At 41.6% G+C, this 19,782-nt stretch overlaps 1 protein-coding gene across 1 annotated transcript in view; it reads right to left on the reverse strand.

Moving 5' to 3' along the window:
• Positions 1–18,779, reverse strand: part of LOC128744639 (uncharacterized) — a 379,511-nt gene extending 360,732 nt beyond the window's left edge. Inside the window, exon 1 of the mRNA XM_053841794.1 lies at positions 18,770–18,779. The gene's annotated coding sequence lies outside the window, so the exon portion shown is untranslated. The remainder of the gene's footprint in view (positions 1–18,769) is intronic.
• Positions 18,780–19,782: the final 1,003 nt, after the last annotated feature.

The following is a 19,782-nucleotide window of genomic DNA, read 5'->3' on the forward strand; positions in this document are numbered from 1 at the left end:
CGACGCAATAAAAAGCTCGATTTACAAAAGCATTTCTTATATCTGCTGCGTTACAACAGGGGCAGAAATTTTTTGTGCAATGAATTAAGACCTCTCCCCTGTTTAGGAGGGGGGCTCCCGTACAAATGAAATTCAAATTTCCTTATAACTTGAGAACTAATCAAGCAAATGGAACCAAATTTGGCATGCGGGAGATTTTGAAGTCTTGAATTTATTTTATGATAGTTAGAGACCTCTCACCCCTGCGGTAGGGGGATATGGACTCTCATACAAATAAAAAAGAAATTTTTGCGAAACTCAAAAACTAATCGAATTCGAGAAATTCGAGACTCTTCCATAAAACATTAGTCAATAACAAGACCACAAAAACTATCTATAGAAACACTAGATCATTCAGGACGAGACGGCCGCGAGTGTTGCTGATGACCCACCGTCGGAAGCGCCGCCCACTGGAGGGAGGCACCTCCCCGCAGAAATCACTACTGTCTAGGTTTATTTGTTTTCCTTGGTCTACCTGGGTTTCCAGGAACGAGCGACAGCGAGTAAAGAGAGGATCACGAAATGGTACTTTCCACAAAAAAAATTTTCTCTGAAATGGTACATTCCGCTTAAGCTTTTTCGCAAAATGATATTCGGCGAAATGTTGTATAGTCATGGCGAATATTACTATCCGCTTTCTGGCTATGCAATGAGGGGACAGGGGAGTTGTTTTCTACTTTACTGTGAGGAAAAATTGCAAATTAAATTAAACTAAATTAAACTACGCATTCCAGGTAACTAATAAGCATTAACATAAGCAGCAAATCAGCGTATGTGGCATTTTATACTGCACGTTGTTGTATGTTAGTTTTTTGACTGCATAGGTGTTTAAGGCGACTTAAATGCTTACTGGCATATATTTGAATAGCATTGGTGATGCTTATTGGTTACCTGGGATGCTTTCATAGTTACGTAACTGCCAAAATGAATCATCTAAGGTTGAACTCCTCAGAAACTTGCAAAACTCGAGAATGTAACAAAGATCATCCGAGATTCATGATTTATGTACAACACTGGTTAATTTGTGGCATTACGAAGTTTGTCGGGTCAGCTAGTATACGTATAAATTTAAAAAGATTCTTGATTAAATGGAAAAAGCTGCCAGAATGTTTAGAATCGAGAAAATAAGCTTGGACTGGATTCATCATAGCCTTTTCAAAGTTCTTGAATATATATGCCGATTACAAACTGATGTAAATTGTATTTAGAAATGAGAAAAATCCCACACACATTTCTTTTTAATGATTGTTGCATACATGTTACTGTTTTCGGAGAAAACAGACCTTTCTCGAAAAACAGCTCATGAAATATGTTTATGCCAAATGATCTTTTATGATTATGCCAAGGTTTTTATGCTATGCTACGGCATAATACCAAATGACTCCCTTACTCCTTGTATTATGATCGAGCGATGATTCTTAGCGGCTAACTGGAAATTATTTTCTTAGTCCATCATTTCCATCCTTTAAAAATGATTTGCTTCAGTTGCAAGGTTCATTTGAGATCATATTTCCTTTTTAATCTTTGTTTTGGCAGTTTTAAGTGATTTTGAGACTAATAGAGAATCGTTCTGTTTTTCATGCATTTTGCCTTAGAAGCTTGTCCTTCGATTCTTAAATTGTTTTATAAGCATATTCTTTTTAGACTAATCTCAAGATTTTAGTCTTGACCTTGGAATGAGGTCATACATATATTAATATTTTTTTTTTTTTTGAAACGATGGTTCTACAATTGATGAAGGGACGGTAGGGGAAAGAAATGGAAAATTTTTTGGTGAAGGAGGAGGGGGAAGAGCGGAAAGGAAGGGGGGGGTATTGGTAGCTATGCTTGACAAGTAGTCATTTTGACTCCTACCTTTTGTCCAATGCTGGAAGGTGCATGAGTCGAATCAAGCTGTAATCTGAGATTACAACCGGATTCGAACTCACAACACCCTCCAGGGCATGTGGAAGCGGCACAATATGTGTCGATAACCCAACCAAACGCGTCGCTATCCTTGAGAAGTGGATTTTGCGGTCTCCTTTTGTCCAGCGCCTCTATGGTTCAAAGGTACAAGTACCAGCGAACCACATGCCCTGGAGGGTGTTGTGAGTTCGAATCCGGTTGTAATCTCAGATTACAGCTTGATTCGACTCATGCACCTTCCAGCATTGGACAAAAGGTAGGAGTCAAAATGACTACTTGTCAAGCATAGCTACCAATACCCCCCCCTTCCTTTCCGCTCTTCCCCCTCCTCCTTCACCAAAAAATTTTCCATTTCTTTCCCCTACCGTCCCTTCATCAATTGTAGAACCATCGTTTCAAAAAAAAACAAAAATATTAATATTCTTTTTCTGTTGACTCTTTTGAAGTTGACTTATAATTGTCTTTTTCGGTCTTTAAGAACGATTTTCAGCAATTCTTCCTGTGAAGAATTGGAGATGTATCTAACTACTTTGATATTATCTCAAGAATGCTGTTTTTGACCTTTGTCGACCTTTAGATCGACATCGCCTTTTCCATCGATTCTGAGGATTATTTAGAGTAATTTACTTTTTCTGACTTTTCATGTCATAGTGAGCAATTGTTGGACTATTCTAAGATAATTTTCTTTTCGAGCCATTCCAGCGATTTAAGTTAATTTGGATCAATTTGTTTTTCAGCTTTTTACGGCCTTTAGAAGCGATTATAATCATTTTTAATCTTCTTTTTAGGCCTCTGGGAAAATTTCGAATTATTTGATATTATTTTCGGGGTTTTAAAGACGTTTCTAACTATTGATGGTAATTTTGAGTCATTTCTTTTTTAGCCTTTTTAGACCTTAGAGGCCTCTATCGACGATTTTGGGGATAATTTAGAACCGTTTTACGCTAAATTTCATTTCCTTCAAGGCCGGCATTCCCTTGAAATATAACTATAACTGACACTTGACCACAAGGAATCGCATTTAGGTATTTGACGACGCTCGGTCGATTTCAGCGGCATGGCTGCCTCCATCACCTCGGTTTTTCAACCACTCATACGCAATTGGACTTCCAGGTAACTCCGCCGCCGGATCCGCTATATCCGCTATTGCACTAGTTCCTCCAACCTCTCCAGGGTTCCCGACTCCAGGCTTAGTGACAACTCCTGCAGCAGAAGTACCATAGTTCTCAAAACGCCGACTATACCAAAACTGGTATAGCCAGGGCCAGCGATAGCCAATTTGTCGCTCCATGCAAATTCTGCAAATGGCGCTATCAGAATAAACGCAAAACAGCCGGCATTGCTGTGTGCAGACATTTTACTACCTACACACTCAAAAACGTACCGTCTCGTAGCGTCTTTCTGCATAACCACTTACGAGGCAAACAACTCGTGATCGGCCAGCTGCCCGTGAGGGCTAGTGGCACACTGGGATGCAGATTTTGCATTACTTTTTTGTTTTCTTCTTCATCTTACGCCCTCGATTCTACACGCGGATGGGAGTGCTAGTCGCGAATAATCGGTATCAGTTGCTCAGGCTGCAATGACGTGCGAGAGCGACGACCGTGGCTGTTTGCTAAATACACACTCGCAAAAGTCGTTGCAGCGCATGAATAAACAAGAGCGGGAGTCCGAAAGGGATGTTTATGCCGTGTTCATTAGAACGAGTACGCGTGTTTGAGAAAATTAGCCCGCACAAGTGCGGGCTTCGCAGCACTGATTACAGTCAACCGCCATTTCTTTTGAATAATTGTTGGTTTCTAGAATGATAAACCTTCAAAAACGAAAAAGTTCGGTTCATATTTCCTGTTACTTCAGAAACTTCGTCCTTATACTTTGCTACTTCATCGAAGATGAATCTGCTGATTGCGCATTCTGAAGAGAGTCGAAAATCTCCCCCGACAAATTTCTAAATAATTTAATACCATCAATGCCACTTTCCCACCACGTTTATCTGAGTATTTTGATTGTTGTGTTTTTTGTTGCAAATAGATTTTCATCAGGAGAAGGTGGAGCGCAAACGGAAAGCGAAGAATGGTGTAGGCGTATGGACCGTGCACTGCAGGCATTACTTGGAATGATTCTCAATGTACACTTGTCGAAAGTTGGGAGAGTACGATGGGTCGGTGTACGTAACGCCGCAAGAATACCGGATGACCGTGCAGTGAATCTGTTCTCTTCTAGACCTCCATCGACTTTAAGGGCCCCATACACGTACGCATATGTAGGGTTTGAAATGAATAAAATGTTGACGGGTCATTCTGGTCGAGCGACAAGCGCAACATCTTCTTTTGCTAGCTTAATTCGTGGCGCTCGTACACAGGCGAGAGTGTTGACTGAACATGAACTCACCAACATTTTCGGTCAACATGTTCGTAATATAAAGGCCTTTAGGAATAGAGAGACCCAACTTACTAGAGGGCTCGACCAAGTTGAAACCGATTTGCTTGCGTCAAGATGCTCAACGAATTACCGGCAAATCACCCAGGACCCAATACAGCGGAGAGTAACTCTAGATACACCACTTGCCATCCCGGCTCTATGCTGCTAAAGGAGAAGGAAAAAAGTTTTATATTACCCACTTATTTATGTAATGCTACAGTCTATTAATGTAGGCGAAATGGCGCCCCCTCGAAGAGGCACTCCAAGCAGCTGCTTGTTTTGCTTAAGGGAAGCGCCGGCCCTGGCCCGTATGAATAAAACAGTGTACTTTGCTTTTTCCGGGTAAATGGAGGAAGCAAAGTAAACTGTTTTATTTATAAGACCTAATGTCCATCTATAGACCATTTATATATCGTAATTATACAGCTCATCAAATTAATCTTTTTTGACATCATTCATTCACTTTCACCAGAAAAAGGAACGTCATGACGATGGTAAAGTCACATAAAAAGAAAAAAATTGTGACAATCTTTTTAGTCTTTTTCGCGCTTTTATCAGCAATTTTGGGACTGATATGAGATAATTTTCTTTCCGAGCGTTTCCTACGATTTTGATGCTAGTTTCGGGTCATATTCATGTCAATTTTTTCCGTCGATCCTAAGAGTATAATCTGTAATTAAGTTCGTCTTTAGACCTTAGGATGTGTTTTCAGCAATTTTGGTGGAAATTTGGTATCATTTTCTGAAAATGATTTAAAACACGGCTAATAAATTTCGACACCAGATATTCACCATTCTAAAGCAGAAAAGTTCATCACCAGATCCATCTTTTTTCTGTTACACTGTTGAAAAATTTCTTGAAAATTCTGGATGGTTATCGCAAGAATCTTGGTCACATGAGTAATAATCTACGCTGCTCAAAAATAACCATCTTATCGCTTCACATTTATTTAACCAAACATTTCCTCGCTGTTTTCCCAACTCAACCCAACTCATCATCTCAGCCAGTCCGTTTCAGCAGAAAAAAGGATTAATTTGCATCTGCAATATCTCATCTCGGTTGAATCTCACTCCACACACGTCGGCTGCCTTAACCATTTCAGTGAGATTGAAGCGGTGCGACGGCGGCGACAACGACGACGGCGACTGTGGTAAAACGGTGGCCACAGTGAATGAATGAAAAATAGCTTTGGGCGGCCAGAAATTGTACCCGGACTTCCATCAGATAAAAGATCAACATCTCTGAAATGAGCTCATTTCACCTCGCCCGTTCATCTGTCAGCCGGCGGATCCGACCAGAATGCGAACAAAACTATGCGAAACGGCTGAAGCCCTAGTGAGGTACATATGAGTGGCAAAATGATGACTTTTGACTTTCACAACCCGTGACTCCTGTCGTAAGCTGGAGATTGTGTTGAGCTATTGGTCCCGGGTTGATGAGCAACGTATTGACAGGCGAATCCGTGACATTCGAAGTCATGAATACAGCAACCGATAAGCCGCAGGCTAGCGGCTGGCCGTCCAATCTGACAACCAATGAAGTGTTTGAGGATTTTTTGCAGTCCTTGGATGTAGACCTCAGTGAGTTTTATCATTACATACCTCCCATAAAGATTTTTAAAAACAGATAAACCATTAAAACCTTTTAAAATGCCCCTCCGTGCGGACTGCAGCAACATTTCTCAGCAAACTTCTATACAACAGACGAGTTATTCGATTATAGTTGACAGCCAATTTCAGAATCCATACAAATCTCTGAATGGTAGCACGTAACTAGCCACCAACTTGACAAGCGTGAAAATACATAGCCCGCGGTTACCTCAAACTGGCGAGTGAGATGTTGTATCACTTAACGCTAGCGGTTCGGTCGAGTTAGTGAACTTTTGCTAGTGCCAACCAGCAAAAAACAGATTTGAAATAGAAACGCTTTTAATTGAAATTCATTGAAGCCACTCCAGAATACCCACGGCGTGGACGGCATGTGGTGCGGCAGTCTCGAAGAACCTACCTATTCATGCCTTCCATAAAACGTGAATGAGATTTATTGGCGCTGTGATGCGTTTCATATTAAATGCACTTTATGGGATGTCAGCGTGCCGGACAGAGAATTATAGAACGAACACACCGGTGCATGTCAATCAACCCTCCAGGGTATTAGCGTACAGGTCAGTTCGACAGCAGCAGCAGCAATCTCACCGCAAGGGAACTGACAGTTTCAATGAATGGCACGAGGTGGAGCGATGGGGCTGCAGATTTGCCCGTCTGATTTAACACTGGTTATTCATCTTGAGTATTTCAATAGCTAATACATTGCATGTCAGCGGGAGGAACAATTAGCCCACTAAAGACCCGTGTTCAATTAAACAGGTAAATGATCTTAAAGTCCAATTGAAGGTTTGAAATGAATCTCTCAGAATACATTTAAGCCATTGTTATCCGCCACTCCAGCAAAACACATTTTATTTGTCAAAATAAACAACAAAAAACTTTACTTATACATGTCGTAAAGACTTTGCTCATAGCTTACCTGTAGCTCTAAATTACTTTTATCCGCAAATTGGACGGTTCTCACCAGCAAACAAGGTCGGGTGCCAAATTTCACACATTCACAGTTTCACGACTGCTTTCCACGTTCTTTTCTCTTGTTTCTGCGCGTTCTTCACTGTCTCGGTACAAATTTGATGGAAATTATTAATTATGCACAATTAAAAATTTTTAATTACTCTCACCGCAGCACCTTCGTTTCGCTCTATGTTATGCGCTCGAGAAGAGACGGCTTTTTCTTTAGCGACGGCTTTACAATTCCGAGCGCTCAGTAGAACACACCGACTGGCGGGAGAAACTTAATTAAATTTTAAATAAAAACGTATAAAACTAGCATTTTTGTTCCGCATTTATTTCCTTTGAAAAAGGGCACAACAATGGAACCATGAAACTTTGTTTCGTTCCATACTGCGCAAGCTGAGCCATCAAAAAATACGCACTAACGACGCACTGCAGAAAAAAGCCATACGATGCACTCCCACTCCACCGCACCGCACCGTCATCACCAGCCGCGGTGGCTTTTCAGCGGAGACACGGTCATCACCGGGACGACTTCATTAAAACCACATAAAATGATAAGCACAAAACGGAGCGGTTCATTTTTTTCCTTTTTATTTACTGACACTTGCACGCGCGTGTCCAGTTCACGATACGATGCTGTATGGCCAGGCCATTTTGCCTATCCCTTGCGTGCGATTCAACGTCTCTTACGTCCAGAGCGCATTCACCTGACAGCTAAGTGATATCCTTGCTCGACCTGTGGGTAATCGGAAAAAGAGAATTGATTTAATGCCTCGATTTGGTACGGCTGAGAACTGAGGAATATTAAAGCTCAATTGCGAAATCGCAGTGCTTGAATGCTTGAATAAGCAAAAGATTATACGTTACGAAAAAAAATTTACGCATAATTCAGGCGATCTTAAATGAAACGATTTATTATTTTTCGTGAAAGATAAAAAAATTATTTTAATATTAATCATCGAAACTGGAACTCATTTAAAGGTTGAAATTTTTTTAGATACTGCGAAAATATACACATATACAGGGATTAGATAAAATGACGTGACAAACAAAATATGTAAAAAATTCCGGGTGTCAGGTCAGATTACTCATATAAAGTAAATAAAAATCTTCAATGACACTTCCAAAATGAAAGTAAATCACAGCCGGTATTAATTTTTTATGCAACTTATACCTATTGGCGACTATTTTGGGAGTTTTACGTTGTATTGGAAATAACCGGAAATGTTCCGGTTAAGTTATCGCTTTGGGAAATGATCAGTATCGAACATGAACAAAAACTTATCATGCGATACCCCAAATTACACCAGAATATGAAAACTAGATCAATCGAAGTCAGATAAACTCCCTAGCGCCACATTGGTTGTATCTGGACAAGTTCCGGAGACTTCTGGGAACACCCAGACAAGTGGCCAGTTTCGTCCATGAACAAAAGCTTATCGAGTGACACCTTAAATCACATTAAAATTCAATAACTAGATCAATGGAAGCCAAATCTGCTATCTAGGGCCAGGTATGGTCATATCTGGACATGTTTGGGGGACTCCGGGAACCCCTAAGGTAGTCAACAAAACAATGTGGTATGTGTTTGATATGAAAAATATGTCTGGAATTGGCCATTGTGATTTTAGGTACTCAATTTGGCTTACATGGATGTAATTTAAAAATTTTAGTGTGATTCAAGTTGTCGTATGATGATTTTTTGTTCATGTTCGAAACTAATCATTTACTAGAGGTTGCCGGGTCCCTGATTACAGTTTGGTTCGACCCATGCACCTTCCAGCATTGGACAAAAGATAGGAGTCACAACGACAACTTGTTAACCATAGCTACCTATTACCCCCCCCCCTTCCTTTCCACCCTTCCCCTTCGTTCCCGGGAAAAAATCCTTCTTCATTACTTTCCCTTACCGTCCCTTCATAAATTGTAGAATCATCGCTTCAAAAAAAAAAAAAATATTAATATATGCCTGACCGCATTTCAAGGTCATGACTAAAGTCACGAGTTTGGTCAACCCTCAAACATGCCCAGATATGACCAAACCTGACCCTAGATAGAAGATTTGGCTTCCATTGATCTAGTTATTGAATTCTACTATGATTTAAGGTGTCGCACAATAAGTTTTTGCTCATGGACGAAATCACCGCAAATCAGAATTCTGTGGTCAGAAGCCCTTTTCTCACGTAACTCACGGATTGAAAGGATATGCTCGTCTATGAACCTGACTACCTTACTTCTATCGGGAGGGATGTAAATTGGCCGGTGGAGAACCGACCAAAACAAAACCGAACGCTGGTCAGACACCGTCAGTGATATTGAAGGTCAGAAACACTAACCTCTTCTCAAACGGCTAGCACGGCCGTGAGTAGCATGCTTGCTCTTAAGGTCGGCTCTGACAATTCAGTGCTGATCAAGGTGTGCGGATATTCGGGAAAAAACTTGGTGCCTCTGATAACAACTGAAACACAGACTTGTTCGAGACAACTTCCATAGTTTAGATCGACCGTCGTACTGGATAACTGTTCAGCAACGGCAGCCAATACATCACAAAAAAAATTTTGTGACTATTCTACGAGCTACGATCACGTTGAACTGGAAGTGGTGAAAGAGTTCATGTGTTCGGATCTCTGGTCACCGCCGCCAACAATACGAGTAAAGGGATTCAATGACACATTCAAACTGGAAGTCGAGCCAACTATTCCCTCTGCGAGACACTGTGATCTTCAAAGTTGACGATATACAAAACGATAATCAGATAGTCTTCAGGGTTTACAAGATCAAATCTGACATAGCCTAACCGTAAGCAGCTTATTCAGCAAATGGAGAATTATTTTCAGCTAAAAACTATTTTGGTTAAAATTGAGTGTTCTTCATCAGACAAATGCCGCTTAGTTGGTTTCGAGGTACGATGCTGGTCTAACAAGCCAGTCGTCGCATGTTCGAATCTCGGGTAGGCGGTGCTGCTAGATTGAGTTAGTAGGATTTTTGCACTAGCCCCGTAACTGTCATGTACTCTAGTAGCCGACTGCGAAGTCTGTCGATGAAGAAGGGTCAAGTCTTAGAAAGGACGTTTAATCCCACGACTTTGCTTTACTCATCAGACAAAAAATCAAATTGAAATAACAGAGTTAAAGTTATGGCTTCCCAGCCGGCATTGAGGTACGTTGTACGTTCGAATCTCGGCTGGGAGAGGCTGTTAAAGTCCATAGAACTGAGTCTCTTCGAGACGCAGCGAGTGTGCTGAAGAACAATTTATCCTGTATGATTCTCAACATCACTCTTAAGGTGATCCGACGATCAGATTTTAAAAAGAGAGGTTTGATTCTCAGTAAATGTAGCAAACTTCTTGGCTAAGCAGATGACTTTGTCAGGTGGCTAAGCAGGTGACAGAAACTTTGCCACGACGAAGGCCATCTGTGCTAGACTGAAGGCGAAGCCTAGCAGGATTGGGCTTTAAATACATGAATGATAATAGTTGCTGTTAAGTCAGATCGAGCCAAGTGACAAAAATCATATTTCGAGAAAAACGCGTTCAAAATTTGCTGCTCTGTATGGTTTGAAGCTATCAATTTTTCGAAATCATCTCATAACATTAGCTGTTTGCAACATTTATGTAGTCTAATTAGAGTAAAATGTAGCTTAGAAAATTCTTGACCGTTTGCTGTCATTAACTCATTCTTTTAAATTTTGAGATTTGGACTGGTCTGATTTAACGACCAAATGAGTCGAACGTGCTTTTTTCGCGGACGGTAATCGTTGACGGCGACGAACCAAAAGTGGTAGATGAGCTCGTGTATGTGGGATCGCTGGTAGCCGCGGACAACAACACAAATAAGGAGATCCAGCGGCATATTCAAGCAGGACAACGGGGCTACTTTGAGCTTCGCCAAACTCTGCGATTAAGAGGCATAAGCCACCTTAGGAAGCTGACAATGTACAAACCCCCTATTAGACCGATAGGCCATGCTCACGGAGGACTCACGCGCCTTTGCGGACGACATTCGATGAAGTACAAGCTGAAAGTGAAGAGTAGCGGAGGTGCATGAATCAAGGTCAACATCCCCTGCTTGGGAAGATTGCCAACGTACATTTTGCGAAAGTCGGTAAACTATTGTGAACCAGTCACGTCGTAAGGAAAACGGTTCTATACAACAACCCCACCGACACGGGCACAGAGCGACTCAAAGTGCGACATGGCTCGTCCAGGTCTAAAGCGACATTTTTTTTATTTTTTAAGTAAAAAACTGCGACTTCAGAGATGCCTGAAAAATGGGCGACGAGTAACCCAAGATCGAATTAAATGGGGCTTAAAACAGCACGAACCACCGAGCTTCGAGTTCACGACGTCGACGGGGATCGTACAATCAGCCCCGTACATTTACTTGTGCTTTGAACAACAGCTGGCTGTGAAATTTCAAGCTTGAAAGTGTATAACAAATTTTCTCCTGGGGGGAACCCACAAACCCCCTCCCCCTCCCCAAGGCTCAAAGTTGCTATTTGTTAGCTTACATGATACACTAATTGTACACTACAATACACTACAGGAACCAACCGATAAAAAATAATTTCATGTCAATGAACTGACGCAACTTTGCACATCCATTTATCCTACCCTGAAAATGAAATTACTTTCCAATCGTATAAAAACAAGCAAAACAATGATATAATGGATTAAACTTAACTAAACAATAGGTAAACATCCCTTCTTTAAAACGCCATTGGTTACAAAGGGTTATGTTAACAAACAAATGCGTTAGAGCTGTCAAAAGCGCGATGCGCAGAAGTGTTGCCAGTAACCCTAGATGACGGTAACAGAGTCTCTTTCGATTTAGTCTTTTTGAAGTATTTTGCATAGAAAGGAATAACAGCAATATAAGTAAAACGCTCGCGGCCTATTGCTGTTATGCATTCCGCCAGGTTCGCTAGTGTAGAAGGTAGCATGTGTGTACCGTCCGGTTAACTTCGAAGTACGATGTTGGTCTAACAGACCAGATGTCGCATGTTGAAATCTCGGCAGGACGGCGCAGTAGGATCAGCAGGATCATTGCACTATAGCCTGTCCTGTATTCTAACAGCAAAAATCAAGGCTAGTCCCAACAGCTGAGATTACGATTTGGTGAAAAAACTGTGCGATGAATCCGTCTCTTAGAAGGCTACAAGTGTTACCGAGCAAGTAGACAATCTAACTGAAGCCTCAAATAACAAACAGTGCCCCGAGTCCAGCCTCGTGAGCTGTACAACCAGGTGCTGACGAAACACGATGGATGTGTCTTGCTGGATGATGAAGCTTGTGTGAAAGCCGATGTCAACTAAATCCCAAATTTTACACATTTTATAAGGCTTTCGCTCACAGCAATGTTCCTGATTGATTGAAGTTTGTTCTCGCAGATAAGTTCGCAAAAGAATGTATGATTTGGTAAGGTGGAACCATCTGTTTCTATGGCAAGAAAGCCAGAGTTCTTGGGACAGATAAGACCATGAATTACGGAGCATACAAAAATAAGTGCCCTAAAAATCCTTATTATTTCATCCTTATTACCTTTGTTTCATCTGTAAGGTGCGTTTAGACTAGGAATTTTTTTTGAAACATGTGGAATGCAACATGCAGCAATGATCGAGGTATTACTCTCCTCAATTCTGCATACAAAATTCTCTCCCACATCCTGTTTCTCAGACTGAGGCCGTTGCAGGAAACCGTTGTTGGTGAATACCAGTGCGGTTTTCGAGAGGGACGCTCCACGATGGACCAAATGTTCGCCTTGCGACAGACCCTCGATAAATTCCGGGAATTCAACTTGCAGACTCATCATTGGTTTATAGACTTCAAGGCGGCGTACGATTCAGTTAAACGAAACGAGCTGTGGCAGATTATGCTTGAACATGGTTTTACAACAAAACTTATTAGACTGATACGTGCTACTCTTGATGGTTTAAAATCATGCGTCAGGATAGCGGGTGAGACATCGGACTCGTTTGAGATGTTAGATGGTTTGAAGCAATGTGACGGATTATCGAACTTGCTATTCAACATTGCATTGGAAGGTGCTATTCAAAGGGCCGGCGTGCAAAGAAGCGGTACCTTCATCGCGAAATCTCATATGCCCCTAGGGTTCGCGGATGACATCTATATCATCGGTAGAGCTGTTGATGAAGCGTACACGCATCTGCGAGGATAGGGCTTATCATAAATTCTACCAAAACAAAGTATATGGTGGCTGGTAGAGAGCGTGGTAGCCCTTCGGGTGTTGGAACTGCGGTGGTGATAGATGAAGATACTTTTGAAGTGGTCGAGGAATTTGTTTACCTTGGTACGTTATTGACATGTGACAACGATGTGAGCCGTGAAGTAAAAAAGCGGATAGCGGCTGCCAACAGGGCCTTCTACGGATTACGTAGCCAGCTGAGGTTCCGTACCCTACAACTCCGTACAAAATTCGTGCTCTATAAAACGCTAATTCTCCCGGTGGTACTCTCCGGCCACGAAGCGTGGACGTTGAAAGAGAGCGACCGACGAGCTCTTGGTGTTTTCAAGCGTAAGATCCTGCGATCAATTCTTGGCGGCATATTAGACGAAGGAGTGTGGCGCAGGCGCATGAATCATAAAATATACGAAGTGTACAAAGATGCGGATATTGTGAGGCGACTGGGCTGGCCATGTAGCAAGGATGCCGGCTGAGAGACGAGCGAAAACAATATTCAGCAGAGAACCCGACAGAGGCCGACGACTTCGAGGCAGACCCCGTACCCGTTGGATGAGCGCTGTTGACGAGGATGCTAGAACAGCGGGTGTTAGGGGCGACTGGAGAATGGCAGCCCAAGACCGAGTAATGTGGAGATGGGTCCTGAATTCGGCATGGTTCGATAAGCGGATTGTCGCCGAAAATGTAAAGTAAAGTAACTAAGTAAGGAATGCAACATGTGGCATGCGACATGTTGCTAGTTATTGCTCAATGTTGCTTCTATCGTCACCTGAACATTTGAGATACGTTGCATGGAAACATCGGGCAACAATTTAAAACAAGTTACATGCTACATGTTGCCAACCTAAACGCACCTTTAGAAACTGTTTCGATTGAAAGAATGGTTGAAAAACCAACCATTTCAAAGAGCCCATTTTTAATGGTCTTTTTTTCGATTCGCCGCCCAAAATTCTCTACAAACGGTGCAAATTACCAAAACTTCGTACGCGATATTAAAACTATGAGACATTTCTAGCAAGGCTGGCCGAGCGTTATGTTTTGATTTAGATCTGTTAGTGTTGATTCCAGTAAACAGCTGATGCGCAGACGCGAACCAAAGAAAAGCAGTCAGTGAAAATTACTTCTCATGTCATTCGGTAAGCAAAATACATCGCACGATATTTCTGATGGATTCTCTTTTTGTTAGACACGTCTGTTTGTCTGTGATGTAACTCATCACCGTGGGGTGACGTAAAAAATTTTGTTTTGGGTATACAAAAAATCTTTAATTACAATTTTGAACTCAATCTTGAAAGCACTGTTTATTATTAATATTGTGCGCTCGTTGAAATGGTAAATAATGTAACGAAATTTAAAATACCTATAAGAACTAAAAATAACTAACTAACTATGGAGAAATAAAAAATTAGGCTCGCGAATATTTGCCACTAAGAGTAAAATCAATCTACTTTTCATAATTGATCTTATTTTGGTATTTAGCAACCTAATATTTTTGAAAACATGAAAGTATGTACTACATAATAATTCCATTTACCTTTAATGTTTCATCTGTTTTAAAGATGGCTGTAATCGATGTTCGTTCTTGTAATTTCACTCACTTGCTCTGTTACAAACGTATGTATCTTTACTAACAAACAGTTACATATGTAAACACATATTCACGTGATTCAGCATGATTTCTATTGGTTATTATATCAAGTTTCTACGTATGCATAACTATCAAATGACACCTTAGGCTATGCTATAACCGTCGCTTTCATCAATCTTTAGATGACAGACATGAGTCAGAGTATTCACGTTCCACTAATTTCGCCAATCACTGAACACGGATGAATAACGCAACCCCCAGATCATAATCCCCTCTACTGATAACCCATCTCGGTTTGGAATCGAACCTCATCATCAAGTTGTTGAACAGGTGATTAGGTATCGGTGGTCTTGATTACTTCACACCACTTCACCACTACTGTCTGCAGCTTGCATGAAATCCGGTCCCTGATCAATCACTTACACCATGGGTGTACACCCCTTATCCAGTTTCCAATTATGTTGCGAAAACCCCGATAAAAACAAAACGCTCAAACTAAATCGAACCGACGACCGACGAAACGCGCGCGCACTGCCCAAAACTCCGCGGACTCGCGAAAGCAAAACCAAAGTTAACCCGATCCGAACTCCGGCTGAGCGAAGACTGTCTGCTGCTGAACCAAGCGCCGATTAATTTAAAATGCAATATTCTCCGGCTGCCGTTTAAAACTCAGATTTTTCTCCGGCGTCCCCTCTGCTGATGCGGTGCTTTAGCATTTTTCCCATTTTTCCGTTTTATGCTTCTTCTCTGCCATCCTGCACATAGGCCGAACCTCATTCATTCAGTTCGTTAATTTGTCCAGGGCATACGCGAGCCGCGCAGTAGTGAGCTGAGAGCTACTGCCTGCCTGCCTGGCTGCCTGGCTGCCTGCCGCTTGAAGGTGGTGCTAGTTTGTATCGTGTCGTGGCCCACAGACATGTGGCAGGCCCGGGACAAATCTGATGTTTTGATGTATGGTTTCGATGAGTGGAACGGCCACCGGTGCGGCGTGGTGGAGGTGGTAGCACCAGACGCCGCACTTCAACGACTCGGCCGGGTGCGCGACGCGACGAACGACGTTTGTTTACGCTTTTGGCTTGCACGCGGACGATTCGCAATAGGTTATGTATGTATGGCAATGGAGCCAGGTTGCAGGCAGAAACGGTTTGTTAGGACGGTTTTGTCGCATGTTGTACATGCAATATCAAATTTTACAACCCGCAAACCATAGCGATGTCTTATGATTCATTAAATTTCACGAGCTGCATACATAAGCCATATACTTTATATTTGAATAACAGAATATGAAATACTTAGTATGGAGCCACTGCAATGTAAGCCGACTATTCTACATTAATTTTGTTTCAGGAAGGCAAATTACACAAAACTCACGGAATGAAAAGTCCTATCCACATGAGTAGAGATTTGAACAGAATAAATAATCTCATTAACCCAGTTGTAGCTCAATCTTGAGACACCCTGCAACATCATACATCTCAACCGGGCAGGAACAACTATCTTGCAGTCATACAACATGGTCTACCGGGGGAACTCGAAAGGAAAAAAAATCACCTACTCAACCTCACTCAGCACCACCACTCATCAGCTGCCACTCTAGCCGGTCAGTCAACGCAGCATTCCTAACAGCGCGATGCTGATAACTGAGCATTGCCCTGGTCGGTGTGACGTGTGCGACGATCGTGTTGCAGATACCAGATCCCTCCAGTAGCATGTATGTACGGGTACCCTGCCCAGTTGCAGCCGCCCGGGGCAGATTGGGTGAGCAGGCAGGTACCTACTCTGGGTGCATTCAGCATCAGCTGAGACGTAGATGTATGGCAGCACTCGCGACTGTGTAACGAATTTGTTTCCGAGAGTTTGCCGAGAGTGGCGCGAATAGGAAGGAATAAACAGCAAAATAAATTCAAGCTCGCTCAGACATGGTACCTGATCTTCAAGGAGCGTATCGTAATCGACAACCGAAGCGAATAGTGAATTGCCCCGCAAATGTCGGATGTGTTGACTTAATGAGTGAGGAATCGGAATTTGGATTCGAATAGAGTTGTCTGATAATCAGGAATCTTAAGCATCCCTTTTCATCTATAATTCAAAATACTAATCAATGCGTTAATGATGATGGAAACTCACATTTCAATCAACGTTTGATCACAATAGACCTCAGACGACGGCTTGAGCGAAACTCCCTTCATCAACTTACATTGAAAACATATGACTTAATAATTTCACACACCCTTCTTCCGTATATCACAAAACACCACCCGCAGGCACTATTCTGCAGAACGGTCGTAACTCCATCCGGTCGCATTCTGCATCACTTGCCGGCCGAGTGGCCGTGCCAAAGTTACAAACACACAAACATACGCACACACGTACGACTCCTGCATCACAGGAAACCTAATCGCTGATGGGCGGTCTGGCGCAATATCATCGGTCAACAGTGAGTGCACTACTAGAGTTGAAAATATGATACCGAATCCCGCCGAAGGGTGTAAAGCTGCGGCAGCGAGCTCGCATTGCATCGATCCGGGCTAGGATTGAAATCAGTCGCGTTTCGATTGAAGTTTTCTCCCTTTAATGACCATTTACTACAGATGAATGAACGAATGAAACAAAACAAAGCACATCAGCAGCAGCAGCATATTATTATGATGGGGTGAGACCCCGCTAAACAACCCGAAGAGAAAATAGTTCTCTTCGGGCTTATGCTATTCATCGGTAAATAGTCTCAAGTAAATGATCGATGACCTATTGGTTGATTGGATCATATGTGCAAATCCAGAAGTGATGTTTCACCCTCGGCAAAAAAGTCTGTCGGTTGAGGATAATATGAAATGATTTTATTAAATTGAACGAAACTACTTAGTGATGGACAATTATAACACTATGATTGAATTGACATTGATTAAGAGATATTACTATCCAAGAGAGAATCCAAAAAGCTATGCTTGATGAATTAAACTGCTTCTGGAATTTAATATTTCTTGTTGAACTTCAACAGTATCACATGCTTGAAAATGTCTGTCACCTTTTTCATTGTGCCCTATAAAACTCCTGCCCAAGGAGACTGTTTGAAGGTTCCCTTGACGTAGGTTTCGCAGCTCAGCATCAATCGAATTTCATCAGCAACATCATGTACAGCTCCCGGCATCGTGGTTTAGTCGTCTTGTTTTGTTTATTCTCGAGATTTGAAGTCTCTACCTTCTTATAAGTCGACAGTCGTTTCTTAGCTCGATGCACGGTTATAAGTAGACGGCACTCTCAGCTTGTTTGCAACATCTAGGATGGTTTGGTGGGTTTGGTGCCCCACGTGAAAACGCTATTCACTTTTTTTGTTGTCCCCGCGATTTTCTTCCTGATCCAGACTTCCAACCACTTTTATTACGTTGACGACAGTTCATTTGACCACTTTTGACGATTTCGCGTATTTTGCATTTTATATTTTGTATAGGCAGGCAGTTTATGCAGTATAAAAAAGCCGTTTTCGATATAAAACTGACTGGAAAGCCGAAAATTCACAATACAATATATGTAGGGTAAGTTGCCACATCGTCGTAATTGCCTATTCCCGTCCTATCCAACACAAATTATTAAAAATATCAGCATTTTTATGACACATAATGCAAAACTAGTTATTCTCTAAAATTTTAGTTAGTTGTCTATCATACGCAATCAATCAAATTGAGCTGAGATCTATTTAAATGCTTTTTATCATTAAAGAAGTCCTTCCAGCCAAATTTCCTACGTTTTTTCGTGCGACGAAGAAGACAATGTCGACTAATCGTTTTACTTTCCGTCATTCATAAATGAAAATAACTCACGCAAGGCATTGTGTACAGCCAGGAAAACTTGCCTGACCGGCAGAAATTTTGTAGAATAACATTTGTCATGCCGTCCTACACAAATACATGCGCGTTAGCTTCGTAAACATTGTTGTGATTTTTAGTTCGAACGATGAATAATATTGATGGACGGATTTTAAAACGGTACGACGAATTTTAGAAATAAAGTCAGTTGCGTAATTTCAATAATATGCTTTAATAATCGCTTTTCACAGATCGGAAGGTAAGTGTGTTTTAGTCAAATCAGCACAAGAACTTTTGGAGTATTCATTAAATCCATCCAACAAATGATGAAAATTAGAATGGCTTTACTTATTACGACGGGAATTAGAAAAACAAACCTACCTAAGTACATTGTACCGGCGATACTGTGCAGATTAAGCAGCGAGGCCCTTTTTTGTATGCCAGAAGGGTATGGGGGTTAAAAAACCACTGTGACAGTCTTAACGATCGTCTTTTGGAGTAGGCTTCGATTGCTGTACACAGTTTCCGGACTGCTCATACCCATTGATGATGTTGAGCTAGATAGTTGTAATCCTGCGCCCCGATTTGGTACTACATGGTTAATAAAATCAATGGCCTTTTGGAATGTGGGTTCTGTACTTGGTATGGAGTAAGCAGGAAACTTACGAAGAAGTTATGCCTAGATAAAGCAAGAGCCCCGCTATTGCAGAGCAGATGCACTGAACTTTCAAGTGCAGAGTAACAGAGGCGGATATCATCCGCCTCACTCGCTCACTGCTTAATTGTTTAGTCTACAATCTTGTATGTGATTCCTACGAGATGTTATCTTAACGGCATAATCTAGGTGGGCTGCTGCAGTCCCAAACTTTCTTCTGAGGACAAGTACTACGTTCGACGTAAGAAATAGTCTCGTAACCAACATGCGTTGCTTGTAAAGGAATACATCGGCTACCAGTGACCAAAGCAAGGGTGAGAACATGTTAAGCGACATACACTGAGAAAAAAAATTATACGTACAGTTAGGCCACCAAGAAATAAAGATGCAAAACTCCTTTAATTTAAAACCAACCAATTTTGTTTGATGCATGTAAGAAAGATCACAGTCAATGGTTTATTATTCGTAACAAAAAAATAATAATTAAATTCATAAAACAACTTAAAACTTAAGAATTACAAAAACAGTTTGGAAATAGGGCAAAAAAATTCTCCGTACAGTTGAACATATCAATTCAGCAATCCGTTCTGAATCAAAAGTCAATATC

The sequence above is a fragment of the Sabethes cyaneus genome, chromosome 3, assembly GCF_943734655.1.
Source record: "Sabethes cyaneus chromosome 3, idSabCyanKW18_F2, whole genome shotgun sequence".
Lineage (NCBI taxonomy): Eukaryota > Metazoa > Arthropoda > Insecta > Diptera > Culicidae > Sabethes > Sabethes cyaneus.